This window comes from Phyllobates terribilis, unplaced genomic scaffold (genome assembly GCF_046119375.1).
Source record: "Phyllobates terribilis strain yellow unplaced genomic scaffold, ASM4611937v1 Scaffold_1__5_contigs__length_1240528914, whole genome shotgun sequence".
NCBI lineage: Eukaryota > Metazoa > Chordata > Amphibia > Anura > Dendrobatidae > Phyllobates > Phyllobates terribilis.
The window spans coordinates 193,672,267-193,694,963 of record NW_027362761.1 but is presented as its reverse complement, the minus strand read 5'-3'; the positions used below and the strand labels follow the sequence as shown (position 1 = coordinate 193,694,963).

General features: G+C 45.6%; 1 pseudogene; it reads right to left on the bottom strand.

Annotated features, from left to right (window-relative positions):
- Nucleotides 1–2,316: 2,316 nt before the first annotated feature.
- The window catches only part of LOC141183449 (uncharacterized), a 79,418-nt pseudogene continuing 59,037 nt past the window's right edge, over nt 2,317–22,697 (bottom strand).

The following is a 22,697-nucleotide window of genomic DNA, read 5'->3' as shown; positions in this document are numbered from 1 at the left end:
AAGTGCAAGGGATGCCAAAAATTAGAAGGAGGCACTCTTTCTAATACTCCTTTGAAGAGATGTATTAGAGGGCCTCAGAAAACATTTTTTCCCATTATAAAGGAGTGTTTATCCTAGACTGGTAATGGTCTGGAAAACATTTACCCCTGGGGGGTATACATATCTATAAGAAAATGTTAGAGTAGGCTTCTAAAAATTATTAATGCGAGCATCATAAACACCCTTAAAAAATTTATAGTGAGGGTAGCATGATCACCCTGTTGATATGGTGGTGGAGGAGGAGAAGAAGAAGAAGGAAGAGGACGACGACATCAAAAAGACGAAATACTGAAGAGTCTACCCATGTTTGAGTGGGAAGGGGTGCATGGGAATAGACCTGAAAAAGATAAAAAATGGATTTGAGTTTATGTTCCGCTGCTGTCATCTGGTGCCAATCCAGCCATTGTTCAGTTTGATAAGAGTCAGCCTGTCAGCATATTCAGTTGACAGATGGATGCGCCTATCAATTATAATACCCCCAGCGACATTAAAAACCTGCTCCGACAAAACTGTAGTGGTGGGGCAAGCCAGGACCTCCAAGGCATAGAGAGACAGTTCATGCCACGTGTCTAGCTTGTATAGCCTAATCGTAAGACACAGAGGAAACACGGAGGTTGCTGGTACGGTCGGCAAGTTACTCCTTAAGCAATTTCCAAAACTTTTCCCTCCTTGTCAGAGTGCCCCACGTATCAGGGCCTGGGCAGTGGAAGGGTCTGAGAAAACTATCCTAGACCTTTGATAGTGTTCCCCTGCCTCTGCTGCATCTGGTGTGTGTTTCCCTCGTGTCTACTCCTTGGTTGTCTAAGGAACTGTGACCTCTGCCACCAGCATTGTCAAGATGAGAATTTTTTTAATAAATCTTCAACTAGGGCCTTCTGCTACTACAACATTTTCATTGACCTCTCCGCCACAGGAAAGAGAGATGGAAAGTTCTCCTTGTAGCATGGGTCTAGAAGGGTGACCAACCAGTAATTAGTGTTGGGCCAAAATGCGTACAATGCAAGGGTCACGGGAAAGGCAGCAGAACATAATCTCAGCCGTGTGTGCTAGGCTGCCAACAGCCAAGACTTCCCTGTCCACACCAAGAGGGTGACTGTCCATGTTCTCCTCCTCATCCTCCTCCTCGTCCTCCCTTTCCTCCTCATCTTCATGCCATCCACGCTGAACAGATGGGATGAAAGTGGTGTGGATAGTACCATCGGTAGTGCGTGCAACAAGCTCCTGTTCTTCTTCCTCCTCCTCCTCATTATCACCCAATCTGCGTTGAGAAGATGAGATGAGGCTGGGCTGTGCAGCATCATCCTGTATAATTTCTTGCTCCTTCTCAACTTCCTTCTCCTGCAAAGTTTCCTCTTTAATTGTGAGCAGCGAGTGTTTCAGTAGACAGAGAAGTGGGATGGTTACACTGATTATGGCATCATCGTCGATCACCATCTTGGTTGAGTCCTCAAAGTTTTGGAGAACGGAACAGATGTCAGACATCTATGCCTAGTAATCATCTATTATGTGGTCAGGCTGACCCAAATACCAATGGGCGTGTTGGAGCTGGTACTCAACAACTCTTGCTTGTGTAAGACAGGGATGGCACACCGAGAGAAATAGTGGCTGCTGGGGACTGAGTATGGTGGGACCGCAGCCGCCATGAGGTTGCAGAAAGCTTCTGTCTCTACAAACCTAAACGGCAACATTTCCAGTGCCAGCAGTCTGGAAATGTGGTCATTTAGTATTGTGGCCTTTAGGTGTGTGGCTGCGTATTTATGCTCGCGTTCCAAGAACTGAGGTAGGGACAACTGAACGCTGTGCTGGGACAAGGACTTGGTTACTGATGGTGGTTGCAGGTGTACAATCAGGTACAGGGTGGGAGGCATCTTTGCCTGCATCATGAACAGGGACTTGGCGTGCACATAGAACAGGGGAAGAGGCAGTGGTGCCACCTGCAGACACGGTTTCTGGACCCTGGTGCTTGACCCAACTAGTTGGGTTCTTTACTGTCATGTGTCTGAGCATGCCCTAAGCATGCTGGTGATGGTCAGGCTGGTAGTTTTGCTGCCCTAGCTGATGCTGGCATGGCAGATGTTGCAAATGGCCTTTTTTGGGTTAACTGGACAATCTTTCAATAAGCACCAGGCTCTGGAAGACAAAACCCTTGGACTTGGAACTTTCCTCTTGTTGGTTTTCTGGGGAACAGCTGTATGTCTTGTCTCTGGTCACCCCACTGCCTCTTCCTACCTGTGGTGGTGTTGCTGCTGTCCTCGCTCTGCATGTCACCTTCCCAGGTTAGGTCAGTGGCTTCATCGTCCACCACTTCGGCTTCCACTTCCTCATTCTGGTCCTCCTTTGGTCCACCTCTTCACTTGCTGGCAACTGTGTTTCATCATCATCCACCTCTTGCGATAGTAATTGCACTTTCACACCATCACCTTCTTGTGACAGTGGCTGCTCAAATATTTGGGCATCGTCACATGTGATCTCCTCATATCCCGCTTGAAGCGGGCAGGGCGAGAGGCCAGCATCTATGGAAATTTCTAAAGAATTGTGAACAGCTCTTCAGAGTGTCCAAGTGTGGGATAACTTGTCTCCAGGCACTCGGTATGGTGGGGGGGAAGGAGGATCAGGGTGAGGATTATGTAGTCCAGACTCACGGCTACTGAGACTCTGTCAAAGACAGGGTGGTGCTGGAAAACTTACTGGAAGCATTATCTGTTATCCAACCAACAACATTTTTACATTGTTCCGACCCCAACTAAAAAGTGTGATAGGAAGCTAGGTTGACATGATTTGTGTGTTTGCTGTGAAGAATATTAAACTACAGGGCCGCTATTTAAAACCGTGGGTGTCCGTCAGACGTATCACATATAACTGCGGTTTAAGTCCTGGCATTTATAGTGAACGTGGAAAATATTGTCCTCCATTTAGAGTTTGTAGCAGTGTGCCGGTGAAGCTATTCACACGTGGTCGCTGTGACAAATAGTAAACTACAGGGCCACTATTTAAAACCGTGGGTGTCCGTCAGACATATCACATATAACTGTGGTACAAATCCAGCCATTTGTAGTGAATGTGGAAAATATTGTCCTCTATTTACAGTTTGTAGCAGTGTGTCAGTGTACACCATTTTACTGCTCCATTTGCTCGTTTGCAGAACACAGCCAAATTTTTTAAATTTTATTCACATTACTGTATTGTGGAAGCATAGGAACTTTTTTCAATGATCAGACGTGATCCATATGACTGCTGTAATAATACAGAAATTTTGTGGAGCGTGCCAAATATGCTCCATTAAAGTCAGCCACTTGTGTTTTTTTTAACCAATTGACACTTGGTCGCTGACAAATACCAAACTATTAGGTGACAGCCTGAAACCGTGGCCATCAGACGTTATCCCATATGACTGCCCTAATAATCCAGCAATTTTTGTGAGCGTGTCAAATACTACACTCCATTTAAAGTATTGCAGTTGTGGGTTCAAACCTATTCACAGTTGGTAGCTGACAAATAGCATATCTGTGAACAATGTTGTCAGAGTATTACGCCACTTTTGCGCACTGACAAAAAAAACCATACAAAAAACAAGCTAAAATGGAAAAAATGTTAAGAATCATTCTTTCCAGGGTAATGACTTGTATATAAGGCAAAAGAAATCCAAAAAAAAAGTTATGGACTGAGGAAGACATTTATGCGACCAGAATGAACACTCATCTGGAGCTGATGATACCACCTAGCAGCACCTGTCCCTATTGTAAATCCATCTAACAGCGATATCGATAGGAAATAAAACAGATTTTAAATTTTTTTGCCAGCACCATCAGTATAAGGCAATAATACCTGGATCGGTGAAATACGCTATCCATACTGCGATACCTCACCCGTAAATGAATTTCAGATAAGACAGGTAATATTCTAGAATATAGAATCTATTTGAATTGTCCTTCCCATTATTAAGGAGTGTGTCTCCTATACTGTTATTGCATATGCAGCAATTTCAAGGGCTGACAAAAATTAGAACGATCTCCAATACACATTTGAAGAGACGTAAAAAAATAAATGAATATATGAAAACACAATAGGATCTTTCTTTAGTATAAAAACCAGACTTGCCAATGTAACCTCAATGTAATCACATTGTTCAGCTCCTGCATCTCATCCTCATCCAGGTCAGCCTCCATCTCCAAAATGACCATCTGTCACAAGCTGGAAGCATTGCAGCACTGCCTTGGCCAAGCGGCAACAGGCTGTGCTGAAGATAATATGTTTAATGCTTAGGTGACAAACTGCACACCACTTCAGAGTTGTTGAAAGCTGTAACACAGCAGGCAGATCTGTGGCTCTTACCGCTGAACATACAGCCAGGCATGGTCATGTGTGACAATGGGCGGAACCTGGTGACGGAGAAATGACAGCGGGAATAGATATGGTTTCCCTCTATGCCAGTACTTTCATCGATCTAAAGAATATGGCTTTGGTGAAATACAACTATCACTGAGAAGCAGTGTCAGACTGAAGAACATTGGGCCCACCAGAGGATTTAATTCTGAGGGCCCACCTTTCTCTTCGCTCAAGAGTCCCATAGCAGTTGCGAAGTTTGCGCTATGATGAACTCTCCTGATGGAGAAGCCAGGGCCCACTAGAGGCCGTCCAACCCTGCCGAGAAGCAGCCCTGGCTAAGAAAAGTCTGTGTGAAGGTTCCTGGACACTCTATGGCTGCTTTTTTACTGAGGGGGAAACCCACACAAACATAGGGAGAACATACAAAAGCGTTGCAGATGTTGTCCTTGGTGGGATTTGAACCCAAGACCCCAGCGCTGCAAGGCTTCAGTGCTAACCACTGTGCTGCCTTCTCTGTTATCCCTCTGATATCCAACATGCTGGAGAAACTGCCACTCAGTATCTTCAGCTCTTTTGTGAGAAACTAATGTATTTGGCCATCCACTCAGTCTACCAAATGAAATTCCTGAGAAGGAAATTGTGGATGCTTCGCTTCTGGTACTGGGTGCCAATACCAAACCACTGGAAAAATTCCAGGCTGGTTGGAGCCAAGCTGATTCCCACAGAAAAGCACCAGCAGCAAGCTAAGGAGATGGTGGCCTCTTTCATCATCATGACCTGCAAGGTTTGCACTATGAACTCTCATGAAGGAGAAGCCAGGGCCCAACGGTGGAGTCTCTGGTTCTCTGGTGGGCCCGTCCAACCCTGCCAAGAAGCAGCCCTGGCTAAGAAAAGTCTGTATGAAGGGTCCCAGACATTCTATGGCTGCTTTATTACTGAGAGGGAAACCCACACAAAGATAGGGAGAACATACAAACTCCTTGCAGATGTTGTCCTTGGTGGGTGGTATTTGAATGCAGGACCCCATTGCTGCAAGGCTGCAGTGCTAAACACTGTGCCACTGGGCTGCCCTCTCTGTTCTCCCTCTGATATCTAACATGATGGAGAAATTTGCACCTACTGCCACTCCGTATCTTCAGCTCCTTTGTGAGAAGCCACTCAGTTTACCAAATAAAATTCCTGAGAAAGAAATTATGAATGCTTCGCTTCTGGTACTGGGTGCCAATATCAAAGCACTGGAAATATTCCAGGCTGGTTGGAGCCAAACTGATTCCCACAGAAAGGTATGAGCAGCAAGCTAAGGAGATGGTGGCCTCTATCATCATCACGACCAAAAAGTTTGCGCTATGAACTGTCTTGAAGGAGAAGCCAGGGCCCACCAGAGGAGTCTCTGGTTCTCTGGTGGGCCCGTTCAACCCTGCCGAGAAGCAGCCCTGGCTAAGAAAAGTCTGTATGAAGGGTCCCGGACATTCTATGGCTGCTTTTTTACTGTGGACTGCCTCCAACAATCTATAATATTGCAATCTATAAGATCCCTTCACTTGCTCCCCATTGCCCAGAGACTCCAGTTCAAAGCCCTAACCATGACATGCAAAGCCATCCACAACCTGTCTCCTCCATATTTCTGTGACCTAGCCTCCTGGCACATACATGCACGCAACCTCTGATTCTCACGTGATCTCCTTCTCTACTCCCGTCTTATCTCCTCTTCCCACAATCGCATATAAGATTTCTCCCATGCATCCCTTCTACTCTTGAACTCTGTACCCCAACATATCAGACTCTCGCCTACTGTTGAAACCTTTAAAAGGAAGCTGAAGACCCACCTCTTCCAACAAGCCAATAACCTGCAGTAAACCTCGCTCCACCATACCGCTGCACGACCAGCTATACCTTCACCTACTGTATCCTCACCCATCCCATAGACTGTTTGTGCGCCCTCACGGGCAGGATCCTCTCTCCTCTTGTACCAGTCAGTAACCTCTTTTCACATGTAAAGCACAAAAGAATAAATGGAGCTATAATAATAAATAATAATAATTATACTACTTGTACTCTGGGTCAATTGATGGCACTTTCCTGCTGTCTGCCCTTAAAATGATGTGTTTTGGCTGCCTTTGGTCTCGTTTGAAGGTGTTGTGTATGCATTGGTTTTGGCACCCATTGAATTCAATGGCGTTCGGCAATGTTTGGCGAATATTTGACAATTACATTGGCGAATATTGCAAAAACTGTGATCGTAATCCGAAACGAATATTGAAACAGTCACTTGTCTCTAATCAGAAACACCCTTAAAAAAATTATGTGGGCACGGCATGATTGTTACCATTGTTAAGGAGTGGGTCTCCTGTACTGGTAAGTGCATGGGCTGAAAAACATTTACCCTTGGGAGGTATACATGAACATACTGTATAACATATAGAATGTTAGAGATAGGCCTCTAAAAAAATTTCCTACAAGCATTATAAATAGTGTTGAGCGAATTTGTTCGGCGAATGTTTGAAAGTTTCAAATTCGGCACGAATATGGCACATTCGGATTCGGGATCGCAAAGGCGAGCAAATTTTCTCAAAATTGGAAAAGTTTGACGAATTTGTGCGGGAAAGCGAATACAGGGCAACCACGGTGTATTGATCAGTTTTGTTAGCATAGTGCAAGTGTATGATGAGCGGAGACATGTGCCAGGTGAGTGTGGGGGCTGTGGAGAGCTTAGAACAGGTCAGATCAGCGGCGCACTATTTTTTTTTTTCCTGTGGGCAGTAACTGTAACTGAGGAAAGTGCGGCCAGCCAATCATAGTGCAGGAAGCATCTACACTGTCCAGACATAGGGGCTTCTGCAATTGGCTGCAGAAATCACATATCCATGTCACTGCTGGAGACAGATGCAGCTCAGTGTTCTCCTGTGTAATGAGAGATATTAGCTAGATAGTGTAGATAATTCCTGGCCTGTGTACCTCTGCAACCACTGGTGCAGCACATTTTTGGTGTTCTTGTGCAAGTGACGCGCCCCCTGGGCCGTGGGGTACCCGGAGCCGGGCCGGTAGATGCTGGGGGTTGTAGTCACTGTGGCGGTGATCCGGTCCGCTACCCAGGGCGGTCAAACCAAGGGTAGTCTATGTGTATATAAGTGTTAATGTCCGACTACGCCACCTGTGGAATGCGGTCAATAGGAACCGCCGCTGCAGAACAGTCCTTTGAAGCTGGTGGTATAGCAGCTAAGGTAGTGTAACTCCCCACAGGAAGAGTGTAGCTTCAGGGCAGCGTGCGTGGATGTTGGTGGTTATAGTGCAGGGAGTCAGTAATGAGCACAGAGCCCGTATGATGCAGTCTCAGGTCTTTTACTCACAATTGTAGCAGTTCCAGATACAGGCGCCAGTGTAAGGCCCACGGCGTCCTGTGTTCACGCAGTGAGGGGTTCAGCAGACCCTCAGGTAACTCCGGAGCATTTAACAGGACCCCCTTCTGTGTGTCCTCTCTCTGGCCTGCTCCCTGCACCTCACACCCAGTGGCACTTCTATCCGGTCTCCTCGGGCCTTGGCGGGCGACGTGTGTTCCGTCCCCTGGGTCCTATGTGGCTACCTTCTTAGTGTACTGGTGTGGGCTTGTGGCCTGCGGTACTTGAAGTGCTGCAGCCTCCGGTTTCCTAGTTGGGCCTTGTAGCTCCGTGCTAGTTGAGGGACCGGTTCCCTTTTATCTGGCCTGACCCCCCTACTTTCTAGTAGCGGCGGGGGTTCGGGAGGCTTGCTGCACGGCCCGTACCCCTAGGGTCCCTTCGGTTCCTGGAGCCTTCCTGCTCCCATTCCTCTCTTCTCCTTCCAGGCTCAGGCCTCCTGGCTAGGCCCGCCTCTGGAGCAGAGCTCATGCAGAGCCCCTGCTCCCTGTCTTCACCTCAGTCTGTCTGACTGGAACTGAACACTGACTCACTAATCTAAGATGGCTCCCGTACTTATACTCCTACTCCAGTGCTCCCAGGATCTACGTCCTCCACCCATCCACTACATAGTTCCCCCTCTCTACGTGCTTCCTCCCCACTCCAGCCAGGGATCAGGGACTGTGCTCTCCCGTAGGAGCAATCTCGCCCTGTCCCCGGGAAATGTAGTGTAGTGGATGTAGTGTTAGGGTCCTGAGCCATACTCCTTCCTTACCTGAGAGTGAGGTACCACATCTCTGGATGAGATGCAATAACTCTGTGGCGACTGAACCCTCAGGGGCGCCACACACACCCCTGGTAAAACACAGCACGTCCGCGGGCTGGAACAGAGCAAAAGACAAATATATTTCAAAGACATGCAAAATTTTTGAACGCGTTCACATATAAAATCATCAACGCAGTATATCTTCCCTTTATGGGAGGCAATTTTCTTTTAAACGTTACTGTCAGCATAATAAAACTTTTCTTTCAATAAAACTCTTTTCAGTTGCATAAACACATTTTCTCATATAAAACACATTCTATCAAGTCACAGCATGATCTGTAACCAGGTGTCCATTTCACTGAAACGAGGTGCAATTCTTGAGGGACCCGTCTAAAACCCTCCACGGAGGCCCTGGGGTGGCTGCAGGGCATTGATGATCCAGTGCCGGACCACATCTTCAGCCACCTCCACGAGTTTTTGTTCTGTGGTCACTGAGTACAAAGATATAAAACCAATAGAGGGCACCTGAAGAGGTGCAACTATTTACAAGAAAGTGGCTGCTCCCAGTCCTCAGCCGGTTAGTCTCTGGACCCTTTCCGGGTAGCTAAACAGACTGGTAAAAACACAAATGGTGAACCTGCAGTGTCTATGCTGCTGTAGTGCGGGTGTCAAAAGTGTCCTTTAGGCGAGCCAGTATCTCTTTCACAGTCCCTTTGTCCCTGGTTGACCAGGACTTTACTTCTCTCTGGGCTGCACCAATCAACAGCTGGCTAGATCATAGAATCATAGAATCATAGAATCATAGAATGGTAGAGTTGGAAGGGACCTCCTGGGTCATCTGGTCCAACCCCCTGCTCAAAGCAGGATTCACTAGATCATCTCAGACAGATGTCTGTCCAGCCTCTGTTTGAAGACGTCCATTGAAGGGGAACTCACCACCTCTCGCGGCAGCCTGTTCCACTCATTAATCACCCTAACTGTCAAAAAGTTTTTTCTAATATCTAATCTGTGTCTCCTCCCATTTAGTTTCATCCCATTGCTTCTAGTCTTTCCTTGTGCAAATGAGAATAAAGATGATCCTTCTACAATGTGACAGCCCTTGACATATTTGTAGACAGCTATTAAGTCTCCTCTCAGTCTTCTTTTTTGCAAGCTAAACATTCCCAAATCCTGCAACCGTTCCTCATAGGACATGGTTTGCAGACCAGTCACCATTCTGGTCGCTCTTCTCTGAACTTGCTCCAGTTTGTCTATGTCTTTTTTAAAATGTGGTGCCCAAAACTGTACACAGTATTCCAGATGAGGTCTGACCAAAGAGGAGTAAAGACCGATAATGACTTCACGTGATCTAGACTGTATGCTTCTGTTAATACATCCCAGAATTGTATTTGCCTTTTTTGCTGCTGCATCACACTGTTGACTCATGTTCAGTCTATGATCTATTAGTATACCTAAGTCTTTTTCACATGTACTGTTGCTTAGCTCTATTCCTCCCATTCTGTATATGCTTTTTTCATTTTTATTGCCCAGATGTAGTACTTTGCATTTTTCCCTGTTAAAAACCATTCTGTTGGTTGCTGCCCACTGCTCCAGTTTATTTAGGTCTTTTTGAATCCTCTCTCTCTCTTCTCTAGTATTAGCTATCCCTCCTAGCTTTGTGTCATCAGCAAATTTAATCAGTTTACCCTCAATTCCTTCATCTAAATCATTGATAAAGATGTTGAACAATACAGGTCCCAGGACGGAGCCCTGTGGTACCCCACTTGAGACATTCATCCAGCTGGATGTGAAGCCATTTACAACCACCCTTTGAGTCCGATCACTAAGCCAGTTATGAATCCACCTAACAGTTGCCTGGTCCATTGCATACTTGGTCATTTTTTCAATAAGGATGGTGTGAGATACTTTGTCAAATGCTTTGCTGAAGTCAAGATATACTATATCTACAGCATTTCCCTGATCCACCCAGTCAGTGATTCTGTCATAGAAGGAAATTAAGTTAGTCTGACATGACTTGTTAGTTACAAACCCATGCTGACTCTGGTTAATCACTTCATTCTTATCCATATACTTACATACATGTTGTTTAATAATTTGTTCAAAGATCTTTCCTGGTATAGAAGTCAGACTCACCGGCCTATAGTTCCCTGGGTCCACCTTCTTCCCCTTTTTGAAGATAGGAACAACATTTGCTCTTCTCCAGTCTTCTGGGACTTCTCCTGTTCTCCAAGAATTTTCAAAGATAATGGAGAGTGGTTCTAAAATTTCTTCTACGATCTCCTTCAGTACTCTGGGGTGTAATTCATCTGGACCTGGAGACTTGAACTCATTTATGTTAGCTAAATATTCCCTCACAATCTTTCTGTTTACAGATAACTTGGATTCCTCTATTCCTTTAAAAGGACAGTGAAGATCAGTTGATGTTACATTTTCTTTCTGAGAGAAAACAGATGCAAAATAGGAATTAAAAAGTTCGGCCTTCTCAACATCCTCTCTTACCATTTCTCCATTTTCATCCTGTAAAAATCCTATAGCATCTTTGACTTTTCTTTTACTTTTGACATACCCCCAAAATCCTTTTTTATTGCTTTTGACATCTCTTGCAAGCCTTAATTCATTGTCAGCTTTAGCTAACCTGATACGTGCCCTGCAGGATCTGCAGACTGCATTATAATCTTCTTTAGATATGCCTCCCTCTTTCCATTTAATAAACATTTCTTTCTTTCTTTTTAGCATGTGTTTAAGTTCTGTGTTCATCCATCCTGGTTTCCTTAAATGCTTCCCATTCTTCCTACTTTTCGGGATTGTTAACGATTGTGCTTTGAGAATCTCATTTTTAAAAATTTCCCATCCTTCCTGGACATTTTTGTCCTTAAGGACATCCAGCCATTGGATCCCTCCTATTCTCTTTCTGAGTCTCTTAAAATCTGCCTTTCTAAAATCTAACCTTGAAGTCTGAGTCTTCACATGTCTTCCTCCTCTAGTTATCCAAAATTCTATAATAGCATGATCGCTGCCTCCTAGGGTCCCAGCCACCTTTACCTCCTCAACCATTTCCTCCCTGTTTATAAGGATTAGATCCAAAGTAGCAGATCCCCTTGTTTTCTCCCCTACCTTTTGGAAGATAAAGTTGTCAGCAAGAGACGATAAGAATTTGCTTGACCTGTTAGTTTTACTTGAGAGAGATTCCCAACAAATGTCTGGATAGTTGAAATCTCCCATGACCACTACGTCATATTTTTTGGAGAACTTGGTCATTTGATACATAAAGAGTTCATCCATATCTTCAGCTTGCCCAGGTGGCCTGTAGTAAATGCCTACAATGGTGTCCTTTCCGTTGTTCTCTCCTTGTATTCTTACCCAAACAGTTTCCACAGAACTCCCAGTCTCTGAAGCTTCAATCTCTGTGCAGATATACGCTTTTCTAACATACAATGCAACACCTCCTCCTCGTTTATCAAGTCTGTTTCTTGCAAATAAGTTGTATCCTTTTAGCCTTTTATTCCAATCATGTGTATCGTCCCACCAAGTTTCAGTGATTCCAATGACATCATATTCCTTTTCCTGCATTAGTAGTTCCAATTCTCCTTGTTTGTTGCCCATGCTTTGTGCATTTGTATAAAAACATTTTAGTTTGTGATTGGTTTCTCTTCCTCCCATATTTTTATTATTTAAATTGTTTTGTCTTTGTTCTTCCTTTCCACTTCCAGTAGCAGAGATCTCAATAGTATTTGTCAGCTGTATGGCTTTTTCTGGCCTTTTGCTTCCCTTCCCACATTGTTCTAGTTTAAAGCTCTTCTGATGAGTGTAGCAAGGCGACTTCCAAATACATGTTTTCCAGTCTTCGTAAGGTGCACCCCATCTCTAGCAAGTAGTCCATCGTATAGGTAATTCATTCCGTGATCCAGAAATCCAAATCCTTGTTGACGGCACCATCGACGTAGCCAGTTGTTCACCTGTAGAATCTTATTCCACCTCATTGTTCCATGGCCATCCACTGGGAGGATGGATGAGAAGACCACCTGCGCTCCCAATTCTTTCACTTTCTTGCCTAAGTCTTCAAAGTCACTGCAGATGGTTTCCAGGTCCTTTCTTGCGGTGTCATTTGTCCCCACATGTATTAGCAGGAATGGGTAGTGATCTGTAGGTCTGAAGAGTCTTGATATCCTGTCAGACACATCTTTAATTTTTGCTCCTGGAAGACAGCACATTTCTCTTGAGGTTATGTCTGGTCTGCAGATAGCGGCCTCTGTTCCTCTTAACAGGGAATCCCCCATGACCACCACTCTCCGTTTTTTCTTCACAACATTCTTCTTTCTCCATCCAGGAGGATTCTGAGGGCTTACAAGGTTATTCATTGCTGGCAAAGTCTTATTTTGCTGTATTTCTTCATGGTTCTCCTGCGTGAGAGCCTGGTACTGGTTCCTGAGCAGTATGGGTGCTGACTGCCTCTCGATCCTCCTGCTTCTGTGGGTCACATGCTTCCATTCCTCTGTTTCGTCAGGTGCAGTTCGAATTTCTTCTCTTACTGAATCATGAAGAGATAATTCTGCTCTGTCTAAGAACTCTTCACCTTCCTTAATGATTTTCAAGGTAGTTAACCTCTCTTCTAGATTTCGCAACTTTTCCTCCAACAGGGACACAAGCTTGCATTTCTGGCATGTAAAGTTTGGCTTTTCCACTGGCAAGTCTGTGAACATGTAGCAGGATATGCAGCTCACCAAATGGCTCCTGGACTCTTCCATGTTCTTATTGTTAATGTTCTGAAAACAGTGAAAAAAGCTTAAAAAAAAAGCTTCAAAATGCGCGCGCCGGTAGGCGCGCGGTTTACCAATGTCCTCTTTTCAGCTCCAACAGCCAAAATCCAGTGTTCTTTGAGCTCGCGGAGACTCTTCACTTACCCCAAAATGCAGTGGGAATATGCAAATTATCTCCTCAGGACTCCTCCCCTGGTTTGTGAGTTTGAAATATTTTGGAGCATATATTCTATGTCATACTGGCCTCATCGATATTCAATAAAAAATTTCTTCTGTTCCTAAAGTAATACAGCAGGAGACATCTTAGTTTGAAATTGTTTGGAGAATATCTCGTAGGTTTTATTGGGGCTCATGCACACTAACAAATTCATTTTGTCTGTTAGTAACATTTTACGGCAGGCCATATCTTACCTTGTCATTTAGTGTCGCTGAAATTCAGGTGTGTGCTGAGCTATTGCACAGAAAAATAATGTATTTTCTTTAGTTAATTGCGTGCTCCTACCACTGTATCTAACCAAAATGAGTGGGAAAAAGAGAGGGTGTGGTGGAAGGGGGAATAGGCCTAGTGTTCAAGGTGTACGTGGAGGTGGCACCCCAATTACCCATGCTTTCCCCCGCGTCACAACTGGCCAACTGCCCAACTGACTGTAGCGAACCACAGATTGACGAGTCTGTAGAACTCTTCACCCATTCTACACCATGGGCATCAGAAGTGTACTCCAAACAGTCACAGAGTCAAGGGGAGGAAAGCATCTGCACCGATGCCAAAATTTTTTTTAGCTTGCATTCGGGGAAGGATGAAGTAGGGTCTGAGCAGGTTCCTGACCCTCGTCACCAGATGTTAACCGCAGGGGAGGGAGGTGATCCCGATGATACTCAAATACCTGAGGCTCATGCGGACTGTACTGTGCTGTCAGGGCAACAAGAGGAGAGTGGTCACTCTGAGGGCAAGGAATGGGAAAACACATTGGATGATGATGAGCTTGAAGATCCTACTTGGTGTGAACCCAGAGCCACGAGCCGAGTAGCTCATCTGAGGAGGTAGAGTAGGAAGACGAGGAGGTTACATTTCGCCCTATGGTGCAGACACGGAGTGATGCAACCACAAGGAGCACTGCATCCTTAGCCACAACCGTGGCTGTGACCAGCAGCAGTCACGGGTCTGCAGCTTGCAGGGGCAGCAAGGGTTGCCTAGCATGGGCCTTTTTTGTCACTGCAAAGGATGAGCCAACTCACGTTATCTGCAAACTTTGCAATAAAAAACTCAGTAGAGGGAAAAACTGCAATAATTTGACTAGTACACGCATGAGCGTTCACATGCTCAAACAACATTCTTTATGCTGGGAATCTTACTGCGCTGAAATGCGGACCAGCGCACATCAACAACCATCAGCTGCCCCATCAAATGCATCCGCTGCTTCTTCCTCCTCCTCTGTTACTGTGCCAAGTATTGTCACGTAGGTCTCCCATCGCAGAAACTCCGGTTCTTTACCTGCTCCATTCAGGCTGAGTGACAGCCCGTCAGCTGTAACGGAAGAGGACACGCCTGCTGTGTTTTCTTCACCAAACACACCACATGTTTCTCAATCCACCGTAACATCTGCACCTCACTCATGCTCCACCAGTTTTTCTGGTTCACCATACTCCATCCTCTCTCAGCACCTTAGCCAGCCCTCGATCCCGCAGTTGTGGTCACGTAAAAGATTGTTTCATCCTACGCATGACAAAGCTAAGAGGTTGAACTCCACCATCTCCAATCTGTTGGCTTCTGAAATGCTGCCTTTCCGCCTGGTAGATATAGATGGTTTCCGAAAACTGATGGCCATCTCAGTCCCCCAGTACCAGTTGCCCAGTCGCCATTACTTCTCTAAGAAAGCTGTGCCTGTGCTACACCAGCATGTCGCAGACAACATCACCCGTTCCTTGTCTAAATCTACATGTGCCAGAGTGCATTTCACCACAGACACCTGGATGAGTAAGCATGACCAAGGGCGTTACATCTCGCTGACTGGGCACTGGGTGACTGTGGTGACTGTGGGGACAGGCGGGGAAGGGGCTGCTCCACAAATCTTGGAATCCCCAAGGCTTGCAGAAGAAACCTCTGTATTTTCCATTTCCTCCGCTGCTTCTGCATCCACCTCCTCATTCCTCCACCTCCTCTAGGGCCTTCACCTGCACACTCAACCTCTGCCCTAACGAGACATGCATTCCAAGGGTGCAGAGCAAATACACACCACCTCCGTACTGCGCAGTCAGGGCTCTTCGTAATCAGGCAGTCTTCAAATTAACATGCCTTGGAGATCGCAGTCATACAGGTGAAGAGTTGTGGGCAGCTCTCCAGGCTCAGTTTGAGCAATGGCTGTCTCCGCTGAACCTAGAGCCAGGGATGGCTGTGCGAACCTGTTAGCGGCCCTAGGCCGATGCAAGCTTGCACATGTGCCTTGCATGGCTCACGTCCTCAACCTGGTGGTACAGTGATTTCTCCACCACTATCCTGGCCTGGATGAGCTGCTTCACAAAGTACGGAAGCTGTGTGCTCAGTTCCGCCGTTCGCACTCCTCATGTCATCGACTTGCATCAATACAGAGGTCTTTGTCCTTGCCAGTTAATAGGTTGATCTGCGATGTGCCAACACGGTGGAATTCCACTCTGCACATGTTGCAGCGACTGTGCCAGCAGCAATGAGCTCTGGCGCAGTATGTCATGATGTATAGCTTGGGGCAACGCAGTACGGACTTGGGGCATATCACGTTTGCGGAGTGGGAAGAGATTAAGGACTTCTGCACCCTTCTACACGGTTTTGAAATGGCTACTAAACTGGTTAGCGCTGACCATGCCATCATCAGCGTAACTATTCCAGTCACATACAGTACAGACCAAAAGTTTGGACACACCTTCTCATTTAAAGATTTTTCTGTATTTTCATGACTTTGAAAATTGTACATTCACACTGAAGGCATCAAAACTATGAATTAAAAGATTGTTTCATCCTACGCATGACAAAGCTAAGAGGTTGAACTCCACCATCTCCAATCTGTTGGCTGCTGAAATGCTGCCTTTCCGCCTGGTAGATATAGATGGTTTCCGAAAACTGATGGCCATCTCAGTCCCCCAGTACCAGTTGCCCAGTCGCCATTACTTCTCTAAGAAAGCTGTGCCTGCGCTACACCAGCATGTCGCAGACAACATCACCCGTTCCTTGTCTAAATCTACATGTGACAGATTGCATTTCACCACAGACACCTGGATGAGTAAGCATGACCAAGGGCGTTACATCTCGCTGACTGGGCACTGGGTGACTGTGGTGACTGTGGGGGCAGCTGGGGAAGGGGCTGCTCCACAAATCTTGGAATCCCCAAGGCTTGCAGAAGAAACCACTGTATTTTCCATTTCCTCCGCTGCTTCTGCATCCACCTCCTCATTCCTCCACCTCCTCTAGGGCCTCCACCTGCACACTCAACCTCTGCCCTAACGAGACATGCGTTCCAAGGGTGCAGAGCGAATACACACCACCTCCGTACTGCGCAGTCAGGGCTCTCCGTAATCAGGCAGTCTTCAAATTAACATGCCTTGGAGATCGCAGTCATACAGGTGAAGAGTTGTGGGCAGCTCTCCAGGCTCAGTTTGAGCAATGGCTGTCTCCGCTGAACCTAGAGCCAGGGAAGGCTGTGCGAACCTGTTAGCGGCCCTAGGCCGAGGCAAGCTTGTACATGTGCCTTGCATGGCTCATGTCCTCAACCTGGTGGTACAGTGATTTCTCCTCCACTATCCTGGCCTGGATGAGCTGCTTCACAAAGTACGGAAGCTGTGTGCTCAGTTCCGCTGTTCGCACTCCTCATTTCATCGACTTGCATCAATACAGAGGTCTTTGTCCTTGCCAGTTAATAGGTTGATCTGCGATGTGCCAACACGGTGGAATTCCACTCTGCACATGTTGCAGCGACTGTGCCAGCAGCAATGAGCTCTGGCGCAGTATGTCATGATGTATAGCTTGGGGCAACGCAGTACGGACTTGGGGCATATCACGTTTGCGGAGTGGGAACAGATTAAGGACTTCTGCACCCTTCTACATGGTTTTGAAATGGCTACTAAACTGGTTAGCGCTGACGATGCCATCATCAGCGTAACTATTCCAGTCATATACAGTACAGACCAAAAGTTTGGACACACCTTCTCATTTAAAGATTTTTCTGTATTTTCATGACTATGAAAATTGTACATTCACACTGAAGGCATCAAAACTATGAATTAACACATGTAGAATTATATACTTAACAAAAAAGTGTGAAACAACTGAAAATATGTCTAATATTCTAGGTTCTTCAAAGTAGCCACCTTTTGCTTTGATGACTGCTTTGCACACTCTTGGCATTCTCTTGATGAGCTTCAAGAGGTAGTCAACGGAAATGGTTTTCACTTCACAGGTGTGCCCTGTCAGGTTTAATAAGTGAGATTTCTTGCCTTATAAATGGGGTTGGGACCATCAGTTGTGTTGTGCAGAAGTCTGTTGTATACACAGCTGATAGTCCTACTGAATAGACTGTTAGAATTTGTATTATGGCAAGAAAAAAGCAGCTAAGTAAAGAAAAACGAGTGGCCATCATTACTTTAAGAAATGAAGGTCAGTCAGTGCGAAAAATTGGGCAAACTTTCAAAGTGTCCCCAAGTGCAGTTGCAAAAACCATCAAGCGCTACAAAGAAACTGGCTCACATGAGGACCGCCCCAGGAAAGGAAGACCAAGAATCACCTCTGCTTCTGAGGATAAGTTTATCCGAGTCACATGCCTCAGAAATCGCAGGTTAACAGCAGCTCAGATTAGAGACCAGGTCAATGCCACACAGAGTTCTGGCAGCAGACACATCTCTACAACAACTGTTAAGAGGAGACTTTGTGCAGCAGGCTGTCATGGTAAAATAGCTGCTAGGAAACCACTGCTAAGGACAGGCAACAAGCAGAAGAGACTTGTTTGGGCTAAAGAACACAAGGAAAGGACATTAGACCAGTGGAAATCTATGCTTTGGTCTGATGAGTCAAAATTTGAGATCTTTGGTTCCAACCACCGTGTCTTTGTGCGACGCAGAAAAGGTGAACAAATGGACTCTACATGCCTGGTTACCACCGTAAAGCATGGAGGAGGAGGTGTGATTGTATAGGGGTGCTTTGCTGGTGACACTGTTGGGGATTTATTCAAAATTGAAGGCATACTGAACCCGCATGGCTACCACAGCATCTTGCAGCGGCATGCTATTGCATCCGGTTTGCGTTTAGTTGGACCATCATTTATTTTACAACGGGACAATGACCCCAAACACACCTCCAGGCTGTGTAAGGGCTATTTGACCAAGAAGGAGAGTGATGGGGTGCTACGCCTGATGACCTGGCCTCCACAGTCACCAGACCTGAACCCAATCGAGATGGTTTGGGGTGAGCTGGACCGCAGAGTGAAGGCAAAAGGGCCAACAAGTGCTAAGCATCTCTGGGAACTCCTTCAAGATTGTTGGAAGACCATTTCTGGTGACTACCTCTTGAAGCTCATCAAGAGAATGCCAAGAGTGTGCAAAGCAGTCATCAAAGCAAAAGGTGGCTACATTGAAGAACCTAGAATATAAGACATATTTTCAGTTGTTTCACACTTTTTTGTTAAGTATATAATTCCACATGTGTTAATTCATAGTTTTGATGCCTTCAGTGTGAATATACAATTTTCAAAGTCATGAAAATACAGAAAAATCTTTAAATGAGAAGGTTTGTCCAAACTTTTGGTCTGTACTGTACATGCTGGAGCAAACTTGGAATAACCTGCGGCAGGAGGTGGTGGCTCCAGAAGAAGAGGAGGATGCGGAAGGGATAGCAATATCTCAAATTTCCAGACTGTCATCACACAGGTGGATGCCAAGTGACGGTGGATTACAGCGATCGAGGGGATTTGGTGATACCAAGCAAACTGTTAGTGAAGGTGCAAGAGCCAAGGAACTAATGGAGGAGGAAGACGTGATGGGCGAGCAGCTGTCAGAGGATGAAGAGAATAATCATCCCCTCTCGTTTGAACGTAGTTGGCAGGAGGGGACAGAGGAAACAAGTATCAGTGTTACGCAGCCCACAATAAAGCCTAGCTTTGGACCCCCTGGAAGAGCCTGACATATGAGTGTCTTCTAGATGCACTATCTGCAACATGATCCCTGCATAATTAGGATTCGAAATTATGCTGACTACTGGGTTACCACTCTGCTATATCCACGTTATAAGAGACAATTTTTCCAGATGCTTCCCGCCCTGGAAAGTGACCCGCTTATGTTGGAGTATTGAAACAAGCTTTTAAGCAACCTTAATAGAGGTTTTCTCCAAGATAACAGTGAGACACACAGTGTGTATCGCAGCTGTAGTCTTTCAACCTTCGGCACGTCAGTTCGTCAACGCCAAAACATTAGCAGCAGCAGCGTAAGTGGCAAGACAATTTCTGGGAGTCCTTTCACACATTTTTTGCACCAGCTCGTGCACCAGCACAACAAAGTACAAGTCTGACACGTGGTGAACGACTGGAGAGGATGGTGCAGGAGTATCTAGAGTTCAATATCAATACCATCAGGGAGGGTTTGGACCCTTTTACATGTTTGTCCTCAAAAATGAATGAATGTCCTGAGCTCGCCTCTCATGCCTTGGAGGTTTTATCAAGCCCGGCAGCCAGCGTTCTCTCTGAACGTGTCTTCAGCGCTGCTGGTAGTGTCTTGACGGATAAGCGCACCCGGCTGTCCCCTGAAAATGTAGACCGCCTAACTTTCATCAAGATGAACAAGTCATGGATCTCCAAGAACTTTTGCACCCCAATTGCAAACTGTACAGAGTAGGTGATGTTGTCGTTTTGAGTGTGCTGCATTGATCTCTTGAAATTGCTGTTATGATCTGCTACAAGCACTAAGGAAAGACAGGAGATCTGTCCCTACAGAGTTAAACCACAATCCACAAATACCCGAAATTCAATTAATTCTTCCTGAGCTGCGGTAGTAGCAGAAAGAAATACACCCTTAGTGTTTAAACTGGCTATGCGGGCGTAACTGACCTTTTTTTTTTCTTTGTTCATATGAAGCACACAGTTCTTAATGAAATGGTCAGATTTGCCGCAATAAAATCACAAACCTTCAGAAAACCTGCGGTCTTTTTCCTGAGAGCGGGGTGACATCGCCCCAATCTCCATCGGCTCTCCAGTGTCAGTACAGACCCTCTCAAGACTTGGAGCTGACATGGCAGAGGATATACTCTCATTAACCCTTGCACGCAGTCTCCTTTCCACCCGTATAGCTAATTGCATTGCCTCCTGCAAGTCTCCAGGTGTAGGATAAGCAATCAGCAGATCCTTAACCCTTTCACCTAGTCCAACAAGAAACAAACTTTTCAGAGCAGAATCATTCCACCCCACCTGAGCAGACCACCGACGGAAGTGAGTACAATAATTTTCCACATTACCTGATCCCTGCCTCAAATGTCTCAATTCCGTCTCAGCTGATGAGACACGATCAGGATCATCATACAACAACCCCAAAGCAGAAAAAAAACTATCCACTGATCTAAAGCACGGATCACTAGGTTAGAGAGAAAAGGCCCATCCCTGAGGTTCTTTGCGCAAAAGTGACATTATGAACCCTATGTGCTGTGATTCATCACCAGAGGATCTGGGTCTCAAACGAAAATACAATAAACAAGCATTTTTAAAGGAAAAAAAATCTTGTTGTTCACCAAAAAATAAATCAGGCAATCGTACCTTTGGCTCCACAAAATGCGCTCCAGAACAGCTACTCACGTGTTGCTGGAGCTCGGCCAAATCCAGAGAGAGTCCCTGTAGGCGTTGAGCCAAATCCTGAACCGACACCATGATGGAAACTGGAGGTCTTTCCTTAGAGAATTTTTTTTTAGGCTGGACTTACTGTTATGATCTGCTACAAGCACTAAGGAAAGACAGGAGATCTGTCCCTACAATAGAACTAAGCTAGATCCCTACGATGTAACGGGGAACCTGATCCTGCGATCAGACCCGCTAAAGTCCTCAGCTAGTCTGAACGAAGACCTATAGATGTGAGGGAGGGATCCCTACAAGAACTAGGGACTGGGAGAAAGATGGACACCTCCTAGCAGAAATTGTAGCAGTAAAAAGACAAACAAACAACATAGAACATAGAGGTAGAGATGAGCGGTGTTCGACTAGAACTGTTCGCCAATCTCAAATTCAAGCTGTTTTGGGCGATGTTCGAGTTGTTCGACGAACCCGAACGATTTGCAAAAAATCCGGCTGTTCGAGGTTATGTTCGATAACTGTTCGTTCACCAAAAGCGTGTCCTGCATGTCTGGCGCTATTTTGAGCACCAATCATGCAGGGATTGCCTGCCACTCACTGTAATGCCACAGCCATGGTGGTGGTGGCTTTACAGTGATTGCCCAAATCGATGGGAACAGCGCCCACAGTGAAACATGAAAAGCCGGCAATTCAGCAGCGGCATACACCGGTACCCGACAATTTAGAACAGAAAGAATAGAGAAACACACATAGATTAGATAGATATAAACATGTCAGTCATATATATATGAAGTACAGTGACAGTGTTGCTTACTGTACTTGTCATTTAGTGTTAAAAGATTTATTAAAAAAAATAATAGTATTTTCATGCACTGTCTCTTTAAAAAAGCAGGCCGGCAATTCAGCAGCGGTACCCGACAATTTAGAATAGAAGAAATAGAGAATCACACATAGATTAGATAGATAGAAACATGTCAGTCACATATATATGAAGCACAGTGACAGTGTTGCTTACTGTACTTGTCATTTAGTGTAAAGGATTTATTAAAAAAAATAATAGTGTTTTCATGCACTGTCTCTTTAAAAAAGCCGACCGGCAATTCAGCAACTGTACCCGACAATTTATAACAGAAAGAATAGAGCATCACACATAGATTAGATAGATAGAAACATGTCAGTCACATATATATGAAGTACAGTGACAGTGTTGATTACTGTACTTGTCATTTAGTGTTAAAATAAAGGATTTATTTAAAAAAAAAATTGGCGTGGGGTTCCCCTTAATTTTAGTCTCTAGCGGAGGTTAAGCAGACGGCTGGGGCAGATGTTTGAAGCCTGGGAAGGGGGTAATACCCACGAAGCTTCCCAGGCTACTAATATCAGCCCCCAGCTGAATACCTAGCCTTTACTAGCTATTAAAATGGAGGACCCCCCCCAAAAATGACGTGGGGTCCCCCCTTTTTTAATAGCTAGCAAAGGCTAGGCAGACAGCTGGGGACTGATATTAATAGCCCAGGAAGGGTACCATGAATATTGGCCCCCTCCCAGGCTAGAAACACCAGCCGTCAGCCGCCCCAGAAATGGCACATCCATAGGATGCGCCAATTCTGGCACTTAGCCTCGCTCTTCCCACTGCCCTGTAGCAGTGGCA